Source organism: Antechinus flavipes, chromosome 1, assembly GCF_016432865.1.
Source record: "Antechinus flavipes isolate AdamAnt ecotype Samford, QLD, Australia chromosome 1, AdamAnt_v2, whole genome shotgun sequence".
In the NCBI taxonomy this organism is placed as follows: domain Eukaryota; kingdom Metazoa; phylum Chordata; class Mammalia; order Dasyuromorphia; family Dasyuridae; genus Antechinus; species Antechinus flavipes.
Window position 1 is genome coordinate 661,332,884 of NC_067398.1, and position 18,099 is coordinate 661,350,982.

At 34.2% G+C, this 18,099-nt stretch overlaps 1 protein-coding gene across 4 annotated transcripts in view; it reads left to right on the forward strand.

Annotated features, from left to right (window-relative positions):
- The window catches only part of SH3GL1 (SH3 domain containing GRB2 like 1, endophilin A2), a 93,021-nt gene that overhangs the window by 44,853 nt on the left and 30,069 nt on the right, over positions 1-18,099 (forward strand). The window contains exon 1 of one of the 4 annotated variants that reach the window (XM_051971917.1): positions 3,952-6,657. The exons of the other annotated variants lie outside the window; for them this stretch is intronic. The gene's annotated coding sequence lies outside the window, so the exon portion shown is untranslated. Of the gene's footprint in view, positions 1-3,951; positions 6,658-18,099 lie in introns of those variants that run through there. 4 annotated transcript variants of the gene reach the window in all.

Consider the following 18,099-nt stretch of genomic DNA (forward strand, 5'->3'; position numbering starts at 1 on the left):
TAAAAAAATTTCAGAGCTTGGATTATAAAGGTAGAACACAGTTATGTTGAGGTCAAGAGTATTATAATTCCTGTGCGAAAATCATGTTTGACCCTTCCTTTATCCATTCAATTACCAAGTCTCATTGATTGTACTTTTACAACAGCTCTTATATCTTTCCTCATCTCTCCCCTCATATAGCTGCCACCCTGGTTCAGACCCTCATCACCCTCTTACTTGGACTGTTATAATGACCTTGTATTGACGTTCCTGCCTTCAAGTCTTGGTTTCTTCTAATACATCTCAACACAGCTACCAAATTGATAGTCCTAAAAACAGATCTGACTCTGACTGATTGTCTAGACATAGTGGGAAGATGGTCCTGGGCCTGGATTTGGCTGCACCATCTACATCTTGACACATGATGGGTGTATAACCATGGGCAAGTTACTTAACTTCTCTAGGTCTTAGTTTCTTCAAATTTAAAAATGAATGGGTTGGTTCTGATGGTCCCTTTTAGTTCAAAGCTATCATCCTGTTACAGCTAACCTGCTTAAAAGTTGCCTCTAGGATACAATACAACAGACAGCACAAGCCCTTCATTGTTTGTGTCCAGTCTATGCATTTTCTGTTCCTTCTTTTCATAGGCTATCCTCCAGCCCTAAGATGCTCTCCCTTCTCACTGCCACCAACTCCTAGCTTCAGTTCCAGTGTACTTTCTACCTGGGACTTTTCCTGATCTTTACCCATCTCCCAGCCAAAATTAATTCAGATTTTCTTGTCTCTGTAATTTATCTGCATACATGTTGACATTTTCTGATCACATAACTAAATGAAGGGTATATAAACTAAAAATTCCAATTGTTTGTTTGTTGTTTTTATTAAAATATTTGGTGGTTATAATCAAAATAATTCTTTAAGCCAACAGGCTTTCTCCTCAGAATTTATCAAAATCATAAAAAATATAATAGACACAGTTATATAAGAGATAGATAGAATGCTTTATCAAGCATTTATTATTTTTTTTAATTTAATTTTTTTGCTGAGACAATTGGGGTAAAGTGAACTTGCCCAGGGTCACACAGGAAGTGTTGTTACATGTCTGGGGCTAGATTTGAACTCAGGTTCTCTTGATTTCAGGGCTGGTATTCTATCTACTATACTAGCTAGCTGCCCCAAGCTTTTATTTTTGTGTCAGGCACAATGCTTAACTATGAAATGAATTTGTTCAGTGATCTGCTTAATATAAAATATGAAATTGGTTATTAAATTGAGAAATAATATGTTCATAAGAGGTATTTGGTAGAGTCATAGAAGATGGCCTCTATGACCTTTGGGAAAGAAGCTATGTTGATGGTGAGGTTTGATGATATTATATAATTGCATCTACTCCTAAAACACACTACAAAGTCCCCTTAGTGAAATTGACAGCAGTGTGGGGAAAAAAATCCTACTATCCACATTGGGAAAATAGAGGATGAAAACGACTATTTATGGCATGTAGCTAGAAGAATGCATTCTGTGTATCTTGGGTAGACAATGCAGAAGTGATGAGCTAGAACCAGAACTAAGTAGGGAGAGGAGATTGGGTTGACTTGAATTGTAATGAATCCAGAATGTGCACTGCTTTGAATCTACTGCTTAATATTTATGGTTGCAAATCATGGACTACTGTGATCTTCAAAGAATTAAGACTACAAGTTATCAACCGCAAAGGAAACAAAAAGACATAAAAGTGAACAGAAACAGCACATAACCAGTATGACTTGTGTCAAAATAGTTGTAAAACATTATTGAAGACACACGATTAGAGAAGAAAAGTAGGCCACTGATGCAAGAAAAACAACAAATGGGACGACATCCCATGTAGTATAACAACTCTTTTACAATAGTGAAACCAGAGACTGTCAGTGTCTTGACTGAATTTTTTTTGTGGTGGAATCTATAAAGAGAGGAAAGTCCTCAAAAGATGAGATAGCCTACAGGGGCTTCACTTATCATCAGTGAAGCAAGTATTTTGCTAAGGAAATCACAATTATACCAAATACTGATGCAAGTGCAGCAATTGCAGCAGCCCTGCAGTTGTTTTATCTGTGCTATTGAGATGGTATTTCCTTTTCAATTATACTCCGGGGATTTATTAACTCATTGGTGGGCTGGGATTTTTCTTCTGAAATTTATCTTACTAGTTGTCAGCTAACAGACTACCTCTTTTTCCTTGTAAAGAAAACATTTTAAATATGATTTGTGATTTGTAGCTTCAACCATCACTAGCATGGTAGTTGTGTTTTTAAATAGTTTTGTTTTTCCTAATTATTTGTAAAGACAATTTTAACATTCATTTTAAAAAGATTTTCCTTTCCCTCCCTAAGATGACATGCAATTTCATATGTTACATATGTGCAATCATGTAAAATATTTCCATATTAGTCATGTTGTGAAAGAACAGAACCAAAAAATTACCAAAAAAAAATACAAAAAATAAAAATAGTATGACTTGGTCTTCTGTCAGACTCCATCCATTCTTTCTGTGAATAGATTTTCTATAGTGAGTCTTTGGGAATTATTTTAGATAATTAAATTGCTAAGAAGAACTAAGTCAGTTATAGTTATCATCTCACAATGTTTCTATTACTGTATCATGTTGGTTTTTGAAAAAAACTTTGTTATATTTTTCCAGGGCCATTGAGAAGGAACGTGTCATACTTTTTTTTTTTCTTAAGGTCTTTAGATTGCTTCTGTGGGAAAGCAAGAAAATTATTGTATAACTGTTCTCATCTTCCAAGTGGAAAAACAGTAGAATTGCTTCCATTGGTAGAATGTAGTGTTTGTTTCCAGTCAAAATATCCAGGCTTCAATTTTTTGCTGCTTTTTTACAAGTTCTTCTAATTAAGTTAATGCAGTCTGTATTATATTTTTATCAGTGTGAACTCCTAGTAAAAAGCCCTAATTATTTAAAGTGTCTAAAAAGAGGTACCATTTCTTAAAGATCTGGATCATGTCATGAATCCTGGAATCATGAAGCAGAAATAATAGAAATAAAATCATCTCAAAGAAAAGGAAATAGGCCCAGAGAGATGAAATGTCTTGTTCAAGGCCACATAATAGTAATTGTAATCATAACAGCAGCAACAGTAGTAGCAACAATAAGCTTTTTATATTGTTTTAAGTGCTTTATATATGTTGCATATATAGTAAATATATCACATCTTAAATATTATATGTATTGTATATTTACATATATTTTTTCATTTGATCCTTACAGCAATTTTGAAGTAGGTCAGTGGTAATAATGGGGCTAGTGATAGTGAGCTTTTCATTGCACTATGCCAGATATGTGATTTTATCTGGTTCTTTATATAAAACATATTATACAAATGTCTTGTTATCTGTTGTGAGTCAAAGTATTTGAAATGGAAGAATTTAATGTAATATTAATAATCTGGGGATTAAGAAGTAATATACACATGTACTCTAGACTAAAGACATTTAGAATTTAGCTAGAGGAGATGACATAAAGACAAAAGCTAAATAATAGGAGACACTTCAGTAGATATTTCATGATAGTAGATGGTTAAGTGTTAAATTAATAACTTTCTTGTATAGTGAAGGGGCTTGACTGATCTCATCATGAGAATGTTTCTAGTTCTAAATACTGTTACAATTCTTTGAGAGAACGGTAGCATATGTTGTAGTAAAAATAACACTGGATTTGCAGTTGCAAGATCGAGGTTCAAATTCTAGCAATCCTATTTTCTATAATAAATAATATTCATTGCTGCTTATTTGTTAACTCTAAAAAAAGCATTTGAAATAGAGTGAAATTTTTCAGTAAATAGGCTCTCCTCCATAACAGGTGTCTCTCATTCATATGTCAGAATCATACAAAATATTTTGATAGGTGTTACAAAATAAGTTAGCTTTCTGATTCTATATCAAGTAAGGCATAAATATTTAACTATGGTAATGAAGGATGCTCAATACAAAATCTGAATGGAAGAGGAATTCTTTGTAGATGATCAGATCCTTCATATTCTATTTGTATATGATATTGCTGATTGTATCAAGCAGTGGAACATTTTATAAGATTTATAATTATGCATACAGGAACAACTCAATAAAGAATACCTACTTCTTCACTCAGTGATGTGTGGTTAGCTGAGAGTAATCGACAGAGCTGGTCTATCAGTACACATATCTTGGATATACACTATGGATGGATATTGAATTGGGCCCACAGTTAAATAAGAGGTGAATAAGCTAAATTATGTTGGGGGAAATAATTTGTTAGGGATTGGGATTAAACTTGTGATTTCATTTATAATCTTTCTAATAAATTTCATTTATAAATTCTCTTTCAATTTCAACATTTAATGCATGTTACTTTAGTCAATAGGGATTTATTAAGTGTTCCACTTTGTGCCAGTTATTGGGGAATCTAAAAAGACAAAAAACAGTCCCTGACTTCAAAGAGTGTAATGTGAGGGTTATCATGTTAATAATTAGGTATATACAATATATATACAAAACAGCCAAAAGATAATCTCTCCAGTTTAGTTTTAGTTGCATAAAATACTGATAGCTTAAGTGACTTGACTAAGGTCACACAGTAACGTGCTAAATGGAATTATATAGTGCTTTTTCCAATGACCCTCACCTCCCCACCAAAAACTTTATTACATTTTGTTTTTAAATTACTTTCATTTTAAAATATTTCCTTCACCTTTTCAGAACTAGAGAACCATCCCTTGTACGAAAGAATAAAAAATAAAGGAGGAAAAACTGTTTAGCAAAACTGACTCATATCAATTGAATCTGACAGTGTATTCAAAATTAGTTTCCCACTTTTGCAAAGAAGAAAGTAAGATACTTTTTTATTTTGAAAGTAAGATACTTTATCTGTGACATATTTAAGATGCCATCTGGGAGAAGGGATAGAGAGAGAGAGGGGAAAAGTCGGAACAGAAGTGATTGCAAGGGATAATGTAAAAAATCACCCAAGAAAGGCTCTGTCAATAAAAAGTTATAATTTAAAAAATAAAAATAAATTCAACAAGCTTTTAGCTAAAAAAAAAATCAATGTTTACCAAAAATAAAAAACAAAAAGAAAGAAGAAAGTAAGAAAAAAGTAAGATCACTTTTCAAAAAATGTCTTCTTAATAACTAATTTAAGCATTATAATGACTTGGTGTTTAGGGATTCTGTTCATTTACAATGCTATAGACATCATTTATATTGATTTCTTGATTCTGCTTACCTCATTTTATATAAATTCATTTAAACTTTCCTATTCTTTAGATTTTTTATATTAATCTTTTTTTATTATTCAGTATTTTTCTATTCATGTACTACTTTTTGTTTAGCCATTCCCCAATTGATGGACTTCTACTTTATTTCCAGTTTTTTACCTATTACAAAAAGTGTTGCTAGAAATAGCTGTATAAGAGACTTTTCTTAACTGCCTCTTTTGGATAAATCATTTGCATTTAGACCTGTAGATTGAAGAGTATGGACATCTTGGTTTTATTTAGCATATTTCCCAGTTGCTTTCCAAAATAGGCTAAGTCAGGACTCTAACAACAGTGTATCCGTGTGCCTGTCTTTCTACCACTTCTTCCAATATTGACTATTTCTATAAAATATAAACCTTCTGTTTCAAAAACCAGCTCCTTCCTATCTTTACAGTCTTCTTATAGCTTGTTTTGCCCTTTCTCCTCCAAGTATAATAAGTTATACTTCTCTTTAGTTCCAGAGGGCAGAACTTGGATCAGTAAGTGGGTAGAATTCACAAAGAAGCCAATTTCCTAATTGTTAGAACTTTACACAAATGAAATAGACTGCCTTGAGAGGTAGTGGTTTTCATATATTATTGGATACCTTCAAGCAAATGCTTGAAGCCATGATTACCTGTCATAGAGATTTTATAGTTGTAATTATTTTTAAGTTATGGATTAGACTAGAGGGCCAAGAATGTCTCTCCCAACTCTGAAGCTCTGTGATCCTATAAATAATAGCTCACATATAGTGCTTTAAAGTTTGCAAATATTATGTCGTTTGAGCCAAATATCAATTCTGTGAAATATATCCTTCAGCTCTTATTTCCATTTTATAGAAAACCGAGTTTTAGAGAAATGACTGAACCATAGTTACATAGCCAGTAAAAGAGAGTTTAGTTTAAATCCAAGTCTTTGGCAATTCACTTTGCCTTTGGTTTTAGTTCTTCAATCTGTAAAATGAGGGAATTATTCTAAAATATAAAATATTCTCAGGTCTCTTTCTAAATTTTATGAGTTCCATGACGGGAGAACAGATGGTGCAGTGAGAAATGGAGTGGGTTGGAATCTTGGCTTTGTCATTTACTTACTGTGTCATCTTAGGTAAGCCACTTTGTCTCTTCAGGCGTCAGCCACTTTATCTTTAAAATGAAGAGGTTGGGAGCACTTGGATGGTGCAGTGGATTGAAGCACTGACCCTGAAGTCTGGAGGACCCGAGTTCAAATGTGGCCTCAGACACTTACTAGTTGTGTGATCCTGGGCAAGCCACTTAAGCCCAATTGCCTCTCTGAAAAAAAAGGAAGAAGAAAAAGAAATAAAAAATAAAATGAAGAGGTTGGATGAGATAACTCTGAGATACCTTCAGCCTCTGAATACGTGATGTTATAAAGCTTTGTGGAGGAGGTAAGAACGTCAATGTGGTCCTAGAAGCTCCATAAGAAGTTTTATTCAGTGCTGTGCTGTGGTCATTAATTACATGCCTGCCTTCCCCTCCCTCCCCCTGCCCCCCCACCTTTGTCCCCCTTATTTAGTTTGTTCCTAAATTGTTTGGTACACTAGGGCAGGTTTGAATTCAATAAGTTTCAATTCCTTTGAATAATTCCTTTGATTTTCTCTCTTTCTTGCTATTCATTTCACAGTTCTATTGTAGCATCTGCACAGATGATTTGCTGTCAGGCATGTCTCTGGGGCTTTTAGAAAAATGGAAAGTAAAAAGTAAATATGGAAAGGAGTTTAATCTATTAGCAATTATTTCTTTGATTCTTTGACTTATTTAAGAAATTTATATAAGAGAGAATGGATATAAGTGCAGATTAAAACATATTTTTTAAAACTTTATTTTCTTGTGTTTTGTGTGTGTGTGTTCTCTTTTGCAACATGTCTAATATGGACATACATTTTGCATGATTTCATATGTATAATTGATATTCTATTGCTTGCCCTCTCAAAAGGGGTAGGGAAGGTACAGGAGAGAAGACAGACAATTTGGAACTCAAATGAAAAATTGAAACTCAATAACTTAATAAGTGCTTTTTCATTCATTTAATCAAAGTAGTTCAGCTGGGAAACTAGGATTGGCTATACAGATCTGTCAGTCATCTGAATAACGATAGAAGAATAATAGAACCCTTGACACCTGATGCATCAAATGACAACTATGGGGTTGCTATGTGGTATTTAGTATATGTGGGGTGTGTGTGTGTGTAGCGAGAGAGAGAGAGAGAAAAAGAGAGAGTAAGTATTTGGTACATAATATAATACATATGTAGTATTATAGTATAGCGTATATAGTATAGAGAAGGGGACCCAGGATAGAATCTTAGGAAATACTTATCTTTAGTGGCCCTTACATGGATGAACATCTAGTAAAAGAGACAAAAGAATGAAGGTGAAGCAAAAAAGGAGCAATATCTTGAATATTTTGAGAGATAAAAACATCCAGAGGGAGATGATAATTTCACATGCTGCTGAGAAGTCAAGGATGATCAGAGTTAATAGGACATTAAGTTTGTCAATTAAGAAATCATAGCTAAATTTGGAGAGGGCTTTTTAAGGTGAAGAAATAAATTGAAAGCAGAATTTTGCATCATGCTCGAAACTTTATCTAATATAGCAATCGTGTTTTCAAAACAAGTAGCATAGCACAACTGAATGCGTCATTTCTCTCTTCATCTCTCCTGTGGTTTTTACATGGCAAAAATTTAGTATCCAAGGTTTCAGGCTTTTTTTCTGGTTGTTCTTCCCCACCTCCTATTCCCAGCCCCTTAAAGTGTTCTCCTGCACTGGGACCCCTTGGTTTTCTTTAAAACCCAACTAAAATCCTACCTTCCACAGGAAGCCTTACCCAACCCTTCTTAATTACAGTGTTTACCCTCTTTAATTATTTCCTATTCATCCCATATATAAGCTCATTTTGTATGTATTTGTGTTTTGTCTTCCCCATTATAAACTCCATATAATGGAAGACTATAAGCTTCCATTCTAAATACATCTCTTTTATTCAAAATCATTTGAGATATTGGCATTATTTTTGTCATTAATTTCATTATTAGGTAGCATGTCTGGAGTTTTTAATTTTTTTTTAATGCTTTGGGGGTCTTCAGATTTAAATAATGCCTCAATTTCTGATTTAATTAAATATAATCTAAAATTTAGGATTTTTTTTATATTTGCCTTGCATTTATGTGTAGTGTGGTGTGTTGCTTTTGTAACTTGGAGTTAAATTTATCATTGACCAAAAAAAAAAAAAAAAAAAACAAACCCCAACAAAACCCAGCCTGAAGCTTTAGCCTGTGCCTGGTAAGATTGGCTTTCAATTAAGTTATAATGTAGTACTGGAAGATAACATCTCTCATACTTTTTATAAGTGTACTCTTAGTTTGCTCACTTCAGTATTTTCTTTTTTTTATGTTTTAATATTTTTATTTTCCCCAGTTACATGTAAAACAATTTTTTACGTTTGTTTTTAAATTTTTGAATTTTAGATTCCTTCCTTTCTCCATTGAGAAGGTTCACATGAAGTTGTGTTTAATGTTCCCATAAAAGTCAAAAGAAAGCATAGATTTCCCTTCCTCCCCCCAAAAAATAAAACCTCAAGAAAAAAAAGATATGCTTCAATCTGTATTTAGATTATCACAGACCTACAATATGGTTATGAGATAACCTTTTTTCATCATAAATTTTTCTGAGTAGTCTTGGATGTATTGCTGAGAATAACAAAGTTGTTTACAGCTGATCATCCCACAATTTTATTATTACTATGTGCCCCAAACATTTCATTTTGCTTCAGCTAATGGAAGACTTTCCAGGTTTTTCTTATAGCATCCTGCTTATCATTTCTTATAGAACAATAATATTCTTTCATAATTACAAAGTATCATTTATTCAGCCATTCCCCACTTGATAACTTGAGGGGGGTTGTGTAGCTGTTTTCTGAAATCCTTCTAGGCATTTGTACTGTGATCTACCCAGATCTGAGTATGGGCAAAGCAAGAGTCCTGTTACGTGCCCCAAGGAGGCAGTTTTCCTCTGCAGTCTCCTTTTGATCAGCTGATCTGGCCTTCCTACCTGTGTGCTGAGATTTTTGGAAGCCCAGACTGTTGTTGTCCAGGTCACTACTGCCACCACAATCCTGCCATCTTGCTTTTGATTCAGTGGCTCCTGGAATTCTCTGCTGGGATGCCGTTCACATCTTAGTGAGCCAAACCTTTTCTGCTGAGTTGTTCTCAGCCTCTGGGGGCTAACAAGTCTGGTGATTGTTGCCATTGCCACCAATTTAAAACTCATACAGTCTGTTCCTGGTTTCTTGGGTCTTGGGGCTGTGCGATTGTACTCAAGCCATCCTGATTCAACAGATTCCTCCTGCTGACTTTCCAAGCAACCATCATCTGAAACATTGTTCCATTCTTGTTGTTTAGTGGGTTCTGATGACTCTAAAATTTAGTTAGAGTCATTTTAAAAAGATATTTGGAGGGGCTTGAGGGAAAACTTGGGCAAGTCTCTACCTTTAATCTGTTGTCTTTACCCAAGTCATTTTCTTTTTGACAGCAGCATTTTCAAAGAGCACAAGTCAGCTAAGTGTGGTATTTCTGATTGGTCCCAGTGTATCTTGTCTTGTGGCAAGATACTAAAGCAGAAAGGAATGCTATTTGCTTCCCTGTCTTCCATGTCAAGCTATTTAAAAAAAAAAAATTCCAAATAAAGTACAACTCTAGTCCTTTCTGGCTATTTCTTAAGTTTGTACAAGTAGTTATATCATTGGCTATTCTTCAGTCCATCTGCAACAGTTGTTATTAACCTTTATTGTGGCTTAGATCCATTGGTAGTCTGATGAAGCCAGTGGTCCCCTTTTCAGAAGAATGTTTTAAAGGATTACAAAAGGAAACTAGTTATTGAAATAATTATCAGAATATTTTTAAAAACAAGTTTACACAGTAAAAGATAATGATAAATATTGGAGGAGATGTGGGAAAACTGGGACACTAATACATTGTTGGTATTATGAATTGATCTAATCATTCTGGAGAGCAATTTTGAACTATGTCCAAAGAGCTATGAAACTGCAAACCCTTTGATTTAGCTAGAGAAAAGGAACCACATATGCAAAAATTATAGCAGCCCTTTTTGTAGTGTCAGGGAATTAGAAACTTGAGTGGATGCCCATCATTTGGGAATGGCTGAATAAGTTATGGTATATGAATGTGATGGAATATTATTATTCTATAAGAAAGTTAACAGGATGATTTTAGAGAGGCCTGGAGAGACTTATATGAACTGATACTAAGTGAAGTGAAGTGAGCAGAATCAGGAGAACATTGTACATGACAACAACAAGAATATGTGATGATCAATTGTGATGAATTTGGATCTTTTCAACAGTAAAGTAATTCGGGTCAATTCCAATAGATTTGTGGTGAAGAGAGCCATCTGCAACCAGAGAGGACTATGAGGACTAAATGTACATCAATCATAACATAAATATTTTCACCTTTTTTTAATATTGTATGCTTGTTTTTTTTTCTAGTTTTTTCCCTTTTGATCTAGTTTTTCTTATGCAGCATGATAAATGTGAAAATGTTTAGAAAATTGCACATATTTAATCTTTTTTGGATTATTTGCTGACTAGGGGAGGTGGGAGAAAAAATTGAAACAAAGTTTTGCAAGGGTGAACATTGAAAATTTTCTTTGCATGTACTAGTAAAAAAAAAAAAGTTAACAGACTTCACTTTTAAAAGAGTAATTTCCCCATATTCCCCATCAAAGTTCTGCCTACCCACTTCCACTTCCTTAAAGACCTTGGTCAGATGCCATTTCTTGCATGAAGCATTTCCTTTTCTTCTCAGCCAGAAATAATATCTCTCTGCTTAGAACCCTCTAGCACTTTTCTTGTACCTTTCTTCAAACATTTTCACTTCTACTTTGTAATTTGCGTACATAGATTATCTTTCCTGTGCTACAATAACCCTGTGAGGACAGGGATCTTAAATATTTGTTGAATAAATGAATGGACAAGTGGGTCTCATAGATTAAGAACAGATTCTCATTGTCAGCTCCCATAGCTGTAGCACACATTAAAAATAGGATTGTTAAAGTACACACTAGGGGAAGCTTCAGCATTTGATCTGCTCTCTCCCTTTTCACTGCCATCATACAAGCTATGTATATTACTTGGATTCTTTGTCATCACTCACCTTGAAAAATACTAACTCAAGAGCTGACAAAAGCACTCAGTGACTCAGGCAGTGTTCCTTTTATCCGCAGCCCCAAATCAGGTTCATGGTTGGTGACAAGGAAGAAAAGCTACGAGTCACCTATAACCTTCAGGAATTGACCTTTGATGATTTATTCAAGTCACATGATTTTCTTTTCCTTAAGAGATTTTTTTTCCCCTTTTTGGTGAAGAGGTTCCTTTTTTTTTTTTTTTTTTTTTTTTTCCTTTTCCTACATATGGTATCCTCCTGCTGAATCACAGGCATGTTAGTGCTCTGAGACAATGGGAAAGATAATCCAGGCAAAGATGGCATTTGGTTTGGATCAAGTTTTGTTGGTTAGAAAATCTCAAAATTTCCAACGTATTAAGTGATTATAGAGGATCATCAGGACTTAAAAGCAAAAGAATCAGAATATTGCAGTTTTATATATTCTAGATGAAGAAATTGAGTCACTCAAAGGAGAAATCACTTACCCATGGTCACACAGTAGAGTAAGGGATAAGCTGGAATTTGAACCAAGTCTTTTGATTTTAACTCCATTGCACACTTTGCTTTGCTACGTTTCTTCCTCCAGACAAATACAGTAGTTAATACATGTCTGTAAGAAGGAGGCTAGAAATAGACACAACTCTTTACAATGTTAGATGATGAGATGGTAAAAAGAAACAAATCTACTCTGAATTTAACATTCTCTTTTTAGCCACCTGGCAACATTTTGAATGAAGAATTTTTTAAAAAATGTCCATAAAGATGGGTTTTCTGGCCCCCATGACTTAGTATTATATGAATTGTGTACTCACAGGAAATTGTTCATTAAGACAAAGAGTGTGCTTTGCTTCTCTTTCTTAATTTGAATGCAATAAATCTTTCCAATTCTTAAATCTGCTTACTAAGTAATTTTTCCCATTTATCATTTCTGATTTTTCTCTTAAAGTAATTTCTTTCTGATGGTCCATTTCCACCTTGATTCTATTTTTCCTACTGTGTCAATCTGGAAGCATTTGGATTCACTTGGACAAGTGATTATTTGGAAGGAATTAGGTGAGGAGTTTTTTGTTGCACATTTGACAAGTAGCCAAGGGTAGAAGAGTGACAGCTGTGATTTCAAATGACATTTATTCAGCTCAGTGCCTTCCAGAAACCAAATGACATCTTTTTATGCCAACTCGGGAATTCTCTCTTTAAGCCCAAAGTATTAGGAGCCCAAAAGTCCTGAAATGCATTTGTAAGTGGAAACAGAAGTCTCACAGTAGCCTGAGAAGTAATGCAAATTGTTGGCACTGGAGGTGCTTGAAGACTTGCATAACCACAGTATGGGTTGCTCTTTAGTTGGAATTGTCGATCAGATTTGTTTCAGGTAACCAGAGTCTAGCTCTATCTTTCATAAATGTCTTTCCAACATATTTCTGGGTTAAAGATTTTCTTTGATCGCTGCAAATCCTATACCTTGAAGGAACTGGAATATTCTAAAAGGCTGAATTAACCTTACTGGCATCAGAATCAGTAATTCTATTGATCACTCTTCTCTCTCAAATATAATATTTCTCTCTCTAGATTTATGCACATTACAGTGAAAAAATGAGATTGTCCTGAGGAGAAGCCATATAGCATTCTTAATCCAGTTAATTTTGTTAGCAACTGAATCAGATTTCTGAACAAACTGCAAGCAATACTTCTAACCCCTCAAATTTCTCTTGGAAATGATTTAAAATTCGTGCTTCAAGATTTGTGGAAGCTTAATTTATTATTTTTCTTTTCAGTAAGTATGTCTCTTTTTTGGAGTAGGCATAGTTTTTTTTTCTTTTTCAAATTATTTTATGATCGTATTTTGTTTTTTCAAATACATGCAAAGATAGTTTTCAGTATTCACCTTTGCATAACCTTGTGTTCCAGATTTTTCTCCTTCTTTTCCCTCTTTCCTCTCCCCAAGATAGGAAGCATTGTGATACAGGTTAAACATGGGCAATTCTCTAAACATATTTCCAGATTTGTCGTGCTGCACAAGAAAAATCAGATCAAAGTGAAAAAACAAAAACAAGAAAAAAACCCAAGCAAACAAACAACCTGTTTCCTGCTTTTATAATCTCTTTTGGAATAAGATGCAGTAGTGACAATGCTCAATCATTAAGTATTTTGTTGCATTAAATATTTCTGATGAAAGTCTGAGTCAAAATTTGTTAAGGATTAAGATCCAATCCCAATAAATGAGGAAATTTATATAAATATGAAAATAAATGAATATGAAAAATTGTTTAAAAATCAGTGCACTTATTCTACCAAGCACAAGCGATAACAAAGACAAAAGTAGAATAATCCCTACCTTGAAAGAGTTAGGTGATTCAGTGGCTAAAATGCTGGACTTGGAGTCAGCCAAGACCTGACTTCAAATCCTGCTTGAGATAGATGCTTATTAGCTATTTGATCTTGACTAAATCACTTAATCTCAGCCACAGTTTCCTAATCTGTAAAATGGGGATAATATGTAATTCGCAAGGTTGTTGTGAGGATCAAATGAGTTAAAAATGTAAAGTACTTTATAGACTTTAAATTCCTAAATAGATGCTGGCTGTTATTATTTTCATTATTATTGTCGTGGTGATTGGGGTAAATAGCACAGATGTATACACAGAAAGTTAAATGTAAATATATACAGAATGATCCAAGAAAGGACAATTGGAGGAATTAGGATAGACTTCCTATAGGAAGTAGCTCTGATGATCTTTGAGGGAAAGTAAAGGGAAATGAACTGAATGATTCTCACATTTCCAAATTCATAGGACATTTTAAAAAAGGGAATAAAGGTAACTTTAACAAGGGAGTATATCCTTGTTTGTTATCTCAGGTGGTAAGAGTACTTGGAGGCAAAAAGATCCAGTATTTCCCAGAATTGTGGAGATTATGGACAAAATTTATTTTGTTGCAATTCACAATCAAAAGAGCATTTGCTTTGGTGTAAGAGAGATCTATCTTATGGGCTTACCTGTGTGACCTCAGTCAAGTCACTTAACCTTATGCCTCAGTTTTCTCATCTGTAAAATGGATTTGGACTATATGGTTTTAAAGATCCTATTTAATGCCAAATATGTAATTTTAAGGATGTGTGTTGACATTTCATTCAGCCACTACTGCTTATATGTATTGAAGCTTATTATATGAAAAGTCTTTACCCTATTCATTGACAGTTGATTTCATTTCTCCTGATTTATCAAAGTTTGAAAGTTCAGCAATCATTTGATTTTACAAGTTTTTTGGTTTAGTAGAAATATATTTCCAATGCTGGTGGTGTTGCTGATCATGAAATAAGTAATATGACTGTCTCTCCACCATAATTCCCTACTGGCTCTCATTTTCCTCTCCTTAAAAATCTTTTAATCCGTCAAAGCAAATTGCCAACTCAGGTCATTTAGCCTGAAAATAATCAATACAACACAGAAAATAGATGGTAAAATTTGAGATGATTAAATTAAATTAAATTGCCCTTGTGTTGAAGGCATCTTATTCTGTAAGGTAAGGGATTATTCTGTTTCACCTTTGTGCCCATTCTCTCTAAAGAGCTATCCCTGGTCATCCTAACAATCCAAACTCTCTGTGGGAAAATATTTTACCTCTTTTTTTTTTTTCATCCTCTAAAGAATTTGTAGAATAAGATACAATAGAAGTGCACAAGATGAGAAGACATGAATAAATTGTGATTGTTCTGTTGATGAAATCATAAATCTACTGAAGTATTGAAATATGATAAAGTCCTGAGGGCTTTGGCCACTTAACATAGGAAGGTATACAAAACCATTTATCAAGGAAGACTATGTGTCAAGCACTATTCTAAGGTGCTCCTCCCAGAACCTCCAATTAAGGAGAGTACCCAAGCCAGTCATAACTTCTTTTCCTGCCGGAGTGCACTTCATCATTTCTCCTCACCTACCCCCCAATTTCCTATATAAAATATAAAAATGTCTTTTTGTATGTTGTCTTCCTCATTAGACTGAAGCACTTTGAGGATAGATTTTGGATTTTTTTTTGCTTGTATTTGTATTCCCAAAATTTAATACAGTACCTAGCACATTTGTAATCACTTCATAAATGATTGTTGTCTAACTGTAGAAGCAGAAGATAGTCCTGATCAGTGTTATAGCCAATCATGACGGTAGAAGATTAATTATGGACTATTCTTAATATGTTTTGGGAAAGAGATGATGGACTTGAGGGAAAGAAGAAACATATTTTGAGATATAGGCAATGCATCAATTTGTTCAACTCTCCTTATTACAAAGGAGATTTTTGGGGGGTTGGAGTGCAGAAGACATATGTAAAATTGTGGGCAAGTGAGGTGATTTTTTTTAAAAAAGCCTTTCAATGAAACATTAAAAACATTAAAAAGAACATTAAAAAGTTTAGAAGGGGACAAAAACCAAAACAAAGCAGGATAGTTTTAGTTCTGTCTTATTAAATATAATATGAAAGTCTTTAGGAATATATAGTGTTAAGGCACTGTAGCCTATTGGATAGAGTTAATTTGAAAGCCCAGAAGATCTGATTAAAGTCACCTTTGTGTCAAACTTAAATAGAAACACAAATGAACATACATATGTTGTTTAACAAAATAAATAAAAACATAGTACACAACCAGTTACATTTTAATGTACTCCTTCTGAACTTCTCCAGAATTCACATCTCTCCCCCTCTCCTCTTTTCTTCCTCCTCTCCCCTCCCCCCCTCCCGTTAATAATAGTTTTCAGCATTCCCCTCTTCAAAACATTGTTCCAAATTTTTCTCCCTACCTTCCCCCAACTTCACTACACAGCAGGTAATCCAATATGTTAAACATGTAGACTCTTATTTATGTATTTCCACAATTATCATGCTGCACAAGAAAAATCCGATCAGAAACAAAAGAAAAAAAAGAGGGGTGTGTGTGAAAATACTATGTTATGATCCACACTTAGTACCCACAGTCCTCTCTCTGGATGCACATGGATCTCTCCATCACAGGTCTTTTGGAATTGACCTGAATCACCTCATTTTTTTTTTTTTTTAGCTTAAGATTAATTAATTAATTAAGATATTTATTTATTTGTTAATAGCTTTTTATTGACAGAACCCATACCGGGCTAATTTTTTACAACATTATCCCTTGCACTCTCTTCTGTTCCGATTTTTCCCTTCCCTCCCTCCACCCCTTCCCCAAGATGGCAAGCAGTCCTATACAAGTTAAATAGGTTACAGTATATCCTAGATACAATATATGTGTGCAGAACCAAACAGTTCTCTTGTTGCACAGGGAATATTGGATTCAGAAGGTGTAAATAACCCGGGAAGAAAAACAAAAATGCAAGCAGTTTATATTCATTTTCCAGTGTTCTTTCTCTGGGTATAGCTGCTTCTGTCCATCTTTGATCAATTGAAACTGATTAGATCTCTTTATTGAAGAAATCCACTTCCATCAGAATACATCCTCAAACAGTATCATTGTTGAGGTATATAATGATCTCCTGGTTCTGCTCATTTCACTTAGCATCAGTTCATGTAAGTCTCGCCAGTCCTCTCTGTATTCATCCTGCTGATCATTCCTTACAGAACAATAATATTCCATAACATTCATATACCACAATTTACTCAACCATTCTCCAATTGATGGGCATCCATTCATTTTCCAGCTTATAGCCACTACAAACAGGGCTGCCACAAACATTTTGGCACATACAGGTCCCTTTTCTTTCTTTAGTATCTCTTTGGGATATAAGCCCAATAGAAACACTGCTGGATCAAAGGTATGCACAGTTTGATAACTTTTTGAGCATAGTTCCAAATTGCTCTCCAGAATGGCTGGATGTGTTCACAATTCCACCAACAGTGTATCAGTGTCCCTGTTTTCCCACATCCCCTCCAACATTCCACATTATCTTTCCCTGTCATTCTAGCCAATCTGACAGGTGTGTGGTGGTATCTCAGAGTTGTCTTAATTTGCATTTCTCTGATTAATAATGATTTGGAGCATATTTTCATATGTCTATAAATAGTTTCAATTTCTTCATCTGAGAATTTTCTGTTCATATCCTTTGACCATTTATCAATAGGAGAATGGCTTGATTTCTTATAAATTAGAGTCAATTCTCTATATATTTTGGAAATGAGGCCTTTATCAGAATCTTTGACTGTAAAAATGTTTTCCCAGTTTATTATCACCTCATTGTTGGAAAGAGCATGTCTATCAGAGTTGATCATCACATAATCTTCTTGTTGCTGTGCTTGGTTCTGCTCACTTCATTTTGCATCACATTAGTCTATAACTCTCTCCAGGCCTTTCTGAAATCATCCTGTTGATCATTTATTAAGGTATTATGGTATTCTTGAAATTATAAGTTGCAGAAAAGATGACACCTTGCCATAATAAAGGGAATTTTCTCATTTGAAAGTTCCCTACATCAATAATTGCAAGTCCAGGTATTATCTCTCTCTCTTTTTTTTTTTTTCCAGTAAATAAAATCTTTAAGGGAAAATGGAAAAAATACAAAATACAAGATACAAAAATATTGTCATACCGGGAGCCAGTTGACAGTGGCTGCTGGAGATTCAACCCAGACCTGCAGAATGGATCATCCTTGTGTGAGAGGCAGTTGCTGTTCTCTGACCTCTC